The sequence below is a fragment of the Wolffia australiana genome, chromosome 8, assembly GCF_029677425.1.
Source record: "Wolffia australiana isolate 7733 chromosome 8, ASM2967742v1".
In the NCBI taxonomy this organism is placed as follows: domain Eukaryota; kingdom Viridiplantae; phylum Streptophyta; class Magnoliopsida; order Alismatales; family Araceae; genus Wolffia; species Wolffia australiana.
In genome coordinates this window covers 3,593,321-3,603,410 of record NC_135842.1, presented here as the reverse complement: position 1 = coordinate 3,603,410, position 10,090 = coordinate 3,593,321, and positions in this window count along the sequence as shown.

The window sequence follows — 10,090 nt, the reverse complement described above, 5'->3', positions numbered from 1 at the left end:
AAGAAGGTGACACGGTGATGGTGCGGGTTAGGCCGGAGAGATTCTCTTCCAAGTGGGCTACTAAGCTGCATGCTCGTAGTGTCGGGCCGTTTCAAATCCTCAAACGAGTAGGGGAAAATGCCTATGCCGTTGACATACCCTCCACGTGGGGGATAAGCACAACTTTCAATATCTCGGATTTAGTCGGATTCAAAGCCCCACCTCTTTCATCTAATGGCCCTATTGTACCCTCGGACTTCTCGGTGAGTGAGTTTGACTTGTCCACTCCTCCTTTACTACCTTCTAACTGGCAAGAGAACATCGAGGCTATACTGGACGAGGTAATCACATTCACCAAAGGTGCGACAGTGCGGAAGTTTCTTGTTCGTTGGCAGGGCAATGCATCGACTAATGACACGTTGATCACGGAGGATGACCTAGCTCCCATACGACCGGACTTGGTGTTCCCGCTGGAGTCTCCTGACGCTTACTCAACAGAATCAAGTTCTTTGCACCCCGGGGGGAATTAGTGGTGTGGACGCCATCACATCAACACCGGACACGCCGCCACCATCAACCAAAGTCAACATCTCCACCACGGACACACTACCATAGTCAACCGACATCAACACCTCCGCGACACACACGCCGCAACCATCTCCGCTACGCACGTCTCCACGCACGCACGCTCCTTCGTGCATCATGACACATCGCCAACGACAGATCAACAACTGCCCCTTGGCGTGACGTGAAGTTGTATTTTCTCTTTCCAAAAGGCCTGTATGTATAGGCCATTGTTTCAAGAAACAGTTAGGCAGTCCTAATTCAAGAATCAAGTTTTTGTTTAACTCTTCTTGGAGGACTGCCCAAGCCTACCTATCCCTTCCTCAACCCTAACTCAGCCGCCTCCGCCGCCGCCGCCACCACCACCTCGCGTCGTCGATCGCCATCCTTTTCCTCCTCTCCATTCCTCCCGTTCCTTCCCTTCTCTCTTCTCTCTCTTTCTCTCCCTTTCTTGTCCCAAGTTTCCCGCCTACGGCCACCCCTAGACCACCCCTAGACTGCCCAAGGCTACCCCAGGCCACCCCCGCCCGCCTGTCCAGGACCGCTTAAGGCCACCCCTGACTGCTCGCCAAGGGTCGCCCAAAGGCTGCCCAGCCACGCGGCCAGGCCTCCTATGCCGCCTCGCCCATGTCTACACTCGTCCGTCTCAGTCTCCACGAGGGCCGTTCAATGCCCGGAATGCCTAGAATCCTACGCCCAGTGGGGTGCTTAACCCGTGGAATTGCCCAATCTTGCCTCGGTCAGAATTCCCCGCATCCTCTTCACGCACTACGGTGCTGAGGTATGCCTGAACTCTTTGGTGTCGAAGTGTTCTTCGTCTAGTATTCCTCAAGAAGTCTCCACCGTCGTCAGATTTGTTTTGATTTGGATTTTCCTAAATTCTCTTCGAGTGATTCTATCGCGACGTGAATTCAGGTATTGATTTTGGTGCTTCGGCATCGTCGCGGTGGGTGAAGACAGTATTCCCGCCTTCGACCAGGATCGGAGGTGCACCACTGGTATTTCATCGGTTTTAGGTTTCGAATTTGCACGTGTGGATTTTTATGGTCCGTTTTATCCCTCCCCATTCAAACCCTTCTAGTACCCTTCACCCATCCTTGTTGTACCATCCCCTCAGTTGTCCTTTTCACTAGTCCTACATCACCTGTACATCTGGAACATCCTACAATCGAGGTTCCCTCGTATCCTTGGGGTCCTGGCCTAGCGCCGGTTTTCGGGGCCAACCCATATGTTGTGGCAACAACGCACGACTATCCAGCAGGTCCAAATGGACCCATGTATCAGATCGGAGTGTCCATCGTGCCCGTACCATATGGTCCGACTCTAAATTAAGGGCCTTACATCCCCTTGGTGCCACAACCATACGGTGCGCCGCCGATAAACCCACCACATGCTCCTCCAGATGCACATGTGCCCACTTATGTGCCACGTAATGCGTATCATGCATTAGGACCACCTCAAGAGACGCAAACGGCATATCCCGTGGAGTCCACTATGAGACTTCCACTAAAAGCTACCTACATGCCACCATCCACTTACCGGCCGACTGCCCCGGTGGCCAACCCAACAGGTCCACATAGTTATGTGCAAATGGCACAATATGGATATGGTGAGTATGCACCACTGGCAGCTCCTTAAGTGGCCCCTACACATGACCCAAGTGACTACCAACGGACATAAGATGCATGACGTCCGCCACCGCATTGGCGTCAATACGAGGATGATGAAAGAGACCGTTGTGGGGAAGCCCACAGGGCCATGATACAAAAGAGTGTTCGGATGGAAGTTCCACTATATGAAGGGTCAAGGAACCCTAATAAGTAGATGGACTGGGAATCCGCCCTAGAAAGCTACTTCCAATGGTATGACCTAGACGATGACCTATGTGTGTCATACGCGGAATTCAGACTTGGAGGACAGGCCTAGATCTTCTAGGAAAACGAGAAGGAAGTGGCACGATGCCGAGGAGAGCCTTCTCCAACTCGGGAACAAATATCCAGGAAACTGAAAGATAAATACATTCCCAAGCTTTGCATGACCCGCTTACTCCTTAAATGGATGGATTTTAAACAAGGAAAGCATACAATTTGTGAATATAAAGAGGAATTTGAGGAATTTTGAATGCAATGTAAATTTGTGGAAAGCCGACGAGTTCAAATTGCATTTTTCCTTCATGGTTTACAAAATGACCTAGGGATTAGCGTGCTGGAGTAGAATCTAGATACGGTCGACCAAGCCTATAGCTTGGTGGAGAGTAACAAGTACTCGATTGTTGACGTTACTCCTCAGTCCGCGGTTGCCACACGGGTGAAACTGCTAGCAACCACAACGCAGCCACAACTGCCAAAACTACAAGCACCCCTGGGTGGACTAGGACCACGACCACCTGTAGCATTACTCCACTGCCGGCTACAACGGTGACTATAGCCCAGATTGCATCATCTGTTGTATCCACGGCCTGAGCCCCGGCCGCCACCCAAGAGCCCATGCAATGCTTCAAATGCAAGGGTTCTTGACACCATAGGACCGTATGTCCATCACTCCTACACATGGACATTCATGGAAACCCGATAGAACCCATACCGGAGGACAACCTAGAACTAGCCGAATTTCTGGGAGAACTTCCCGAGGAAGAGGGGTACAAAGAAACCCTAGATTATATTCAGATTACTCCAATTACATCCGCACCACAACCACTGGTAGTAAATTTGCAGATCTAGTGTAGCAGTGTGGAAGGCGGCAGCTTGTGCTCCTCCTATCCTGTCCCTAGACTAGCCCCATCTCTCAGCCCCACAATGGCATTGACGACCCCTCAGACCGGGTCACCTCAGACGAGACCAGACCGTTGACCAACCCTACGAGGACAAATCAAGGTCCACCAACTCCTGCCCGCGCGGTCATCTTGCCATCCCCGACGAATCCAATAGGATCATCGCACGTTGGCCCAGCTCAACAAACGTCTATCTTTTTCTTGTGCGTCAAAATTGGAGGACGTACATTTAAATTGATAGTTCTTAGTGGCAGCCGCATCAATGCACTTTCAGAGGAAACTAACACAAAAATAGGATTAAGTCTCATGTTGCATCCTAGTCCTTACAATGTCTCGTGGATAGACGCATCGACCTTAACGGTCAGGAATAAATGTTACATCCCACTGAAGATGAGCAGCTATGAGGAGAAGGTGCTATGTGGCGTACTACCGATGAAAATCAGTAGCATTATCCTAGGACGTCCGTGGCTACTCGACGTCCAAATCTCAAGGTGGACAAATACTTGCACTTTCATCTATGGCAGTGGACGACTAATATCGTATACGTTGACTAAGCCGATGAACCCACCCCCACAGCCCACTCCAGCTCCTACCAAGCCACCACAAAATACATTTACAATGGATGCATATTTTGCCAGCACATACGCCTGTCTATTTAGCACTTATACTAGCCATTCCCACCAAGGATCCTAAGCCGGATATCACAACCCCAGAGGTCGGTCAGCTAGTGGACAAATTCAAGGAGGTATTACTCGAGGAACTACTCCACGAATTACCTCCATTGCGTGACATACAACACACAATTGACTTAGTACCAGGAGCATCCCTCCGAATTTTGCCACACTATTGGATGGATACAATGAAGTACGAAGAGCTTCGCCGACAGGTCAAAGAGCTTCTCTCTAAAGGACTGATCCAAGAAAGTCTTAGCCCTTGTGCCATGCCAGCACTTCTCGCATCAAAAAAAGACGGAACTTGGCGAACGTGTTGTGACTCGAGTGCAATAAACAAGATCACCCAGAAACACCGGTTCTCGATCCCTCGAGTTCAAGACCTCTTCAATGAGATAGCAGGAGCAACGATCATCTCAAAGAGACCTGAAAGGAGGTTATTATCAAGTAAGGATCCGTCCTTGCGATGATTCGAAGACTACTTTCAAGATAAAAGACAGTCTATTTGAGTGGAATGTCATGCCTTTCAGGCTATCTAACGCTCCTAGCACCTTTCACAGGTTGATGAATGAGGTGCTTTACCTATTCATTAGAAAATTCGTCGTCATCTATTTTCGCCACATTTTAGTCTATAGCACTAGCTGAGAGGAACACCTGCAACATCTACAAGATGTCTACTCAGCACTTCGGTGAGAAAAGCTTTACGCTCACCTGAAGAAGTGTACCTTCTTCACCGCAGATGTATCATTCTTAGGGTTTATCCTCTCCGCGCGTGGAGTATCTGCCCTTTTGGATAAGATAGAGGCCATCACTAGCTGGCCAAAATTAAAGGACGTGCACGACGTCCATAGCTTTGTGGGACTAGCAACATTTTATCATAGATTCGTGCCAGGGTTAGCCGTGTGCCGTGATTAGATGCAGAAATCGACTGTGCGTGGATTTATTTTAAGCGAAAAATTTAAAAAAAGCACATGAATTTTTTTAGGAAACATTTTTTATAGGGATGCGAATATGCGACGTGGTGCTTCTCCAGTCCTTAAAAATGCACCTCGTTGATGCTCATCATTTCATTGTTTTCTGTGCACAAAGACATGGCAGAATGCAATCAGAGGGAAGTGAAATTACGGCTTCATCGGATGGGTGACCTTTTATCGACGTTTCATACCGGGCTTTAGTGGCATCACCGCCCTTATTGCGGACATCCTCAAGAGTGACAAATTCGAGTGGACCGGTCCGGCTGACCAAGCCTTTGAGCTTCTCAAGAAGCTCATGACCGAGGCTCCGGTCCTGAAGTTACCAGATTTTAGTGACGTCTTCGAGGTCGCCTGCGACGCATCCGGAGTCGGCATTCGCGACGTACTTAGCCAGCGAGGACACCCGATCGAGTTCTTCAGCGAGAAGTTGAACGACACTCGCAAGCCGTACGACAACTATGACCGAGAGTTTTACGCTCTTGTCCAGTCCCTCCGCCACTGGCGACACTATCTGCTACCGAAAGAGTTCGTCCTCTTCTCGGATCACGGAGCCCTCCGTCATTTGCACGACCAAAAGAAGGTCAGCGATCGCCACGCGAGGTGGATCGCTTATCTACAGGACTTCACATTCGTCATCCGCCACAAGAAGGGCAAGGACAACGTAGTTGCTAATGCCCTTAGTAGGCGCCCTACCGTCCTCAGCATCATGACCACCCAAGTCTTGGGTTTCGAAAAGACAAAGGAAAACTATACAGATTGCCCAGATTTCTCCGACGTCTATGCATCACTCACGAGCTCATCCCCGACTCGGTCCAGGGATTACTTATTGGACGACGGATATCTGTTTTACGGGCGACGACTGTGCATACCAAGAACGTCCATCCGGGACTTCTTGATCCATGATGTCCACGCGGGCGGACTAAGTGGTCACTTTGGAGTTGCGAAGACCATCCAAGACCTTGAAGAAAAATTCTACTGGCCATCTCTCAAGCGAGACGTCGGGAGATTCGTATCACGGTGCCTTACCTGTTCTCGTGCCAAACTCACGAAGCAGAATACTGGGTTATACACCCCCCTCCCGGTTCCCGATCAACCTTGGGACGATGTCAGCTTAGATTTCGTCTTGGGGTTACCTAAGACAATCCGGCGTCACGACTCCATCATGATCGTGGTCGATCGTTTTTCGAAGATGGCCCATTTCATTCCGTGCTCGAAAACCTTTGATGCATCGAGGATCGCCCGACTCTTCTTCGACCACATCGTCAAGCTACATGGCGTACCAAAGACTATCGTCTCTAACCGAGACGTTAAATTCACTAGTTACTTTTGGAAGACGTTGTGGGTCCTCATGGGAACACAACTGAAATTTTCATCAGCTTATCATCCCCAGACGGATGGTCAGACCGAGGTTGTGAACCGCAGCCTCGGTAACTTATTGAGATCCATTGTTGGCGACCATGTTGTTGCATGGGATCAGGTTCTGCCTCGCGCAGAATTTGCTTACAATTACTCGGTGAACCGCACTACGGGCAAGGCGCCATTCGAGATCATCTATGGTCAACTACCGCATAGGCCCCTTGACCTCATACCATTGCATGACAAACATAGAATTTCAGATAATGCATTAGAATTTGCCGAGTACATTAAGAACATGCATCATGACATTCATTCACGCATTTCATCTATGAACGAGCAGTATAAGGCTAAGGCAGATAAGAGTCGTAGGTCTGTGACGTTCTCCGAGGGAGAACTGGTCCTGGTCAGATTGAGGCCCGAGAGATTCTCTCCTGGGGTCGCTACGAAACTCCACGCTCGTAGCGCCGGGCCTTTCCCGATAGCCCAACGGATCAACGACAATGCCTATGTCGTGAGCATCCCGCCGACTTGGGGGATTAGTTCGATGTTTAACGTCAGTGACTTATCCCGCTACCAACCCTCGCCACCTATCATCGAGCCTCACAGCCAGTCGATCCTTAGTAGCAAAGAGAGTGAAAGCTCACCCACCACCTCCCCGTTTCCAACCCTTGTACGGCACGACGCGATAGAAACGGTACTGTAGGAGGTAATTAACGCTTAGGGGGAGCGAGTTGGCCGCACTTTTCTAGTCCATTGGCAGGGGCGCCCTTCTTCCGACGACACGTGGATCTCCGAGGAGGACTTGCGATGACTTCGGCCGGACCTGATGCTGCCACTGGGGGACCTTGCGAAGCTTCGCTCGCCGGAGTCGAGCTCCTCCCACCCCGGGAGGATGATGGAGGACCATCGTGCCAACGACGACCTGATGACGACGACGACATCAGCCGGACGACCGACGACGACTCGCCAGCAGCCACGTCGGACAGCTCGTGCCGACGTCCGCAACCCGGGGTTTAAGTACTCCTAGTAGGTTCGAACAATTTATATTTTTTCTATGTGTATTTTCTTTGCATTTCGAATTATGGATTGGGCCAGTATCGTAGGGCCCATCCTCGTCTTTATTTTCATTTTAAGATTGTATTTTGATTTTGTAAGGAGAGGTCGAACCACGTCTCATGACGGTTCAACCTCTCCCACGCCTCCTTGGCACCCTCCTCCCTATATAAGGAGGGCATGCCCAAGGGACTACTTGGAAGTTTTTGAATTGAAATTGTTTCAAGAATCTTCCCATCGTAGTCGAGCGTAGGGGTTTGGCTAGCCCCACCTCTTCGCCGAGACCACTCCGAGGAGTAGAGCCCACGCCCTGTCTGTCGAGATCACTCCGGCTCGACGTGTTCAACCGCACTGGCCGAGATCACTCCGCACGCTGAAGATTTTCAAGAAGCTGTTGAAATCAAGAATCGAGAGAGCACCCATCGAGATCACTCTGGGCGTCCCCGAAGGTTCGCGATGACTACGACGCCGCGCTGCATTCAGGAAATCATCTCCAACGAGGAGAACCACCGCGACCCACCAAGAACTCACCACGCCAGGTTCTTGGCTCTACCCATCCACCCCCTTCTCCTTCATCCAGCCCATCTCGCCCACATTTCCTTGGACGCCACCCCTTCACCCTCGCTTCTTGATCATCTAACCCCATTTCTTGATCTTTCCGCCGATTCTTGAACGCCGCCCATTCTCATCCCCATTTTCTTGAAATTCTTGATCGCCCAACCGCTTCCCCTACCCTTTCTTGATCGCCTTTCCCTTCCCCTGCCCTTCTTGATCGCCCAACCACCTCTTCTTGCCTTTCTTGATTGCCCTCCCCTACCCTGCCTTTCTTGATCGCCCACCCTCCTTTCCCCTTCGCTTTCTTGATTCCCAACCGCCTCCTCTTGCCTCTCTTGATCGCCCACCCTCTTTTCCCCATCGCTTCTTGATTCCCAACCGCCTCCTCTTGCCTTTCTTGATCGCCCACCCTCCTTTCCCATCGCTTTCTTGACCCTCATCGTTCTTGACCATTCCCACCATCTTCCATCGTTCTTGACCATAACCACCCCATTCTTGCATCACCCTTTAGCTTCCCCCTTTTTCTTGATTCGACCGCCACTTCTCCCATTGCCGCCCGCCCAAACCCCGATTCCCGACCACCTCGCATCATCGCCCGCGCTGGGAGCCGCCTGTGCCGCGACCCCACGCCGCGGGTGGACCCATTCCGCCACCGCGACTCGCCGAGCCGAGCCGCGCCAGCGCGGACTCGCGCCCAGCCGTGATCCAACCGTGCGCCGCGAGTTCGCGCCCCGCCGCGGGTCCGCCAATCGCCACGGTTCTGTCGCACTCTGTGGCTCCACGCCGCGCCGAGGCTTCGCCCCGCGTGATCAACCCCCCTACGCCGCCGTTCTGCCCTGTACCGTGGCTCTGCGCCACCGCCACTGCCAGTTGCGGCTGGTGCCGCCCCGTCACTTGCGCCAAGCCACAATGATCCCTCCCGGCATTCCAGCCTACGACAAGACGAATCCGTCCCCGGAACGCTATCTCTACGCCCGTCTTCGATACGCCGTGGACTACATATTTTAAGGTCAGCTCGTCTCCTCTCCCTCCTTAACCAGTATTATTACCTGTTCTAGTGCCGTCCTCCGCTATCGCATCCTCCGGCGCCACTCATCACTCGACGACGGATTAAGAACAAGCCACTGTTGTGGGAGCAGGACTTTCTTGAGGTAAACGGTCTGTCACTTGATCTTTAAATTCTGAACTTATTAGGGCCGTTAGACGCCCCTCTCGTCTAGACGTCTAGTGGTCTTGAGGGTCATTGGGAGTCTGACTTTCGGATCAATCTATTTGGTGATCGTCACTGTCCATCGCGTTATCTCCTTGTGTCTTAACTGCTTGATCATAAAATCTCATTGTGTTTGCATCATATCATCATTATTCCTGTGACGCGAAACGCGCCGCTCGATCCCGGCCGTCGGCGTTTCGCATCACCCTGGGTGGACTAGGATCACGACCACCTATAGCATTACTCCACTGCCGGCTACAACGGTGACTATAGCCCAGATTGCATCATTTGTTGTATCCACGGCCTGAGCCCCGGCCGCCACCCAAGAGCCCATGCAATGCTTCAAATGCAAGGGTTCTTGACACCGTAGGATCGTATGTCCATCACTCCTACACATGGACATTCATGGAAACCCGATAGAACCCATACCGGAGGACAACCTAGAACTAGCCGAATTTCTGGGAGAACTTCCCGAGGAAGAGGGGTACAAAGAAACCCTAGATTATATTCAGATTACTCCAATTACATCCGCACCACAACCACTGGTAGTCAATTTGCAGATCTAGTGTAGCAGTGTGGAAGGCGGCAGCTTGTGCTCCTCCTATCCTGTCCCTAGACTAGCCCCATCTCTCAGCCCCACAATGGCATTGACGACCCCTCAGACCGGGTCACCTCAGACGAGACCAGACCGTTGACCAACCCTACGAGGACAAATCAAGGTCCACCAACTCCTGCCCGCGCGGTCATCTTGCCATCCCCGACGAATCCAATAGGATCATCGCACGTTGGCCCAGCTCAACAAACGTCTATCTTTTTCTTGTGCGTCAAAATTGGAGGACGTACATTTAAATTGATAGTTCTTAGTGGCAGCCGCATCAATGCACTTTCAGAGGAAACTAACACAAAAATAGGATTAAGTCTCATGTTGCATCCTAGTCCTTACAATGTCTCGTGGATA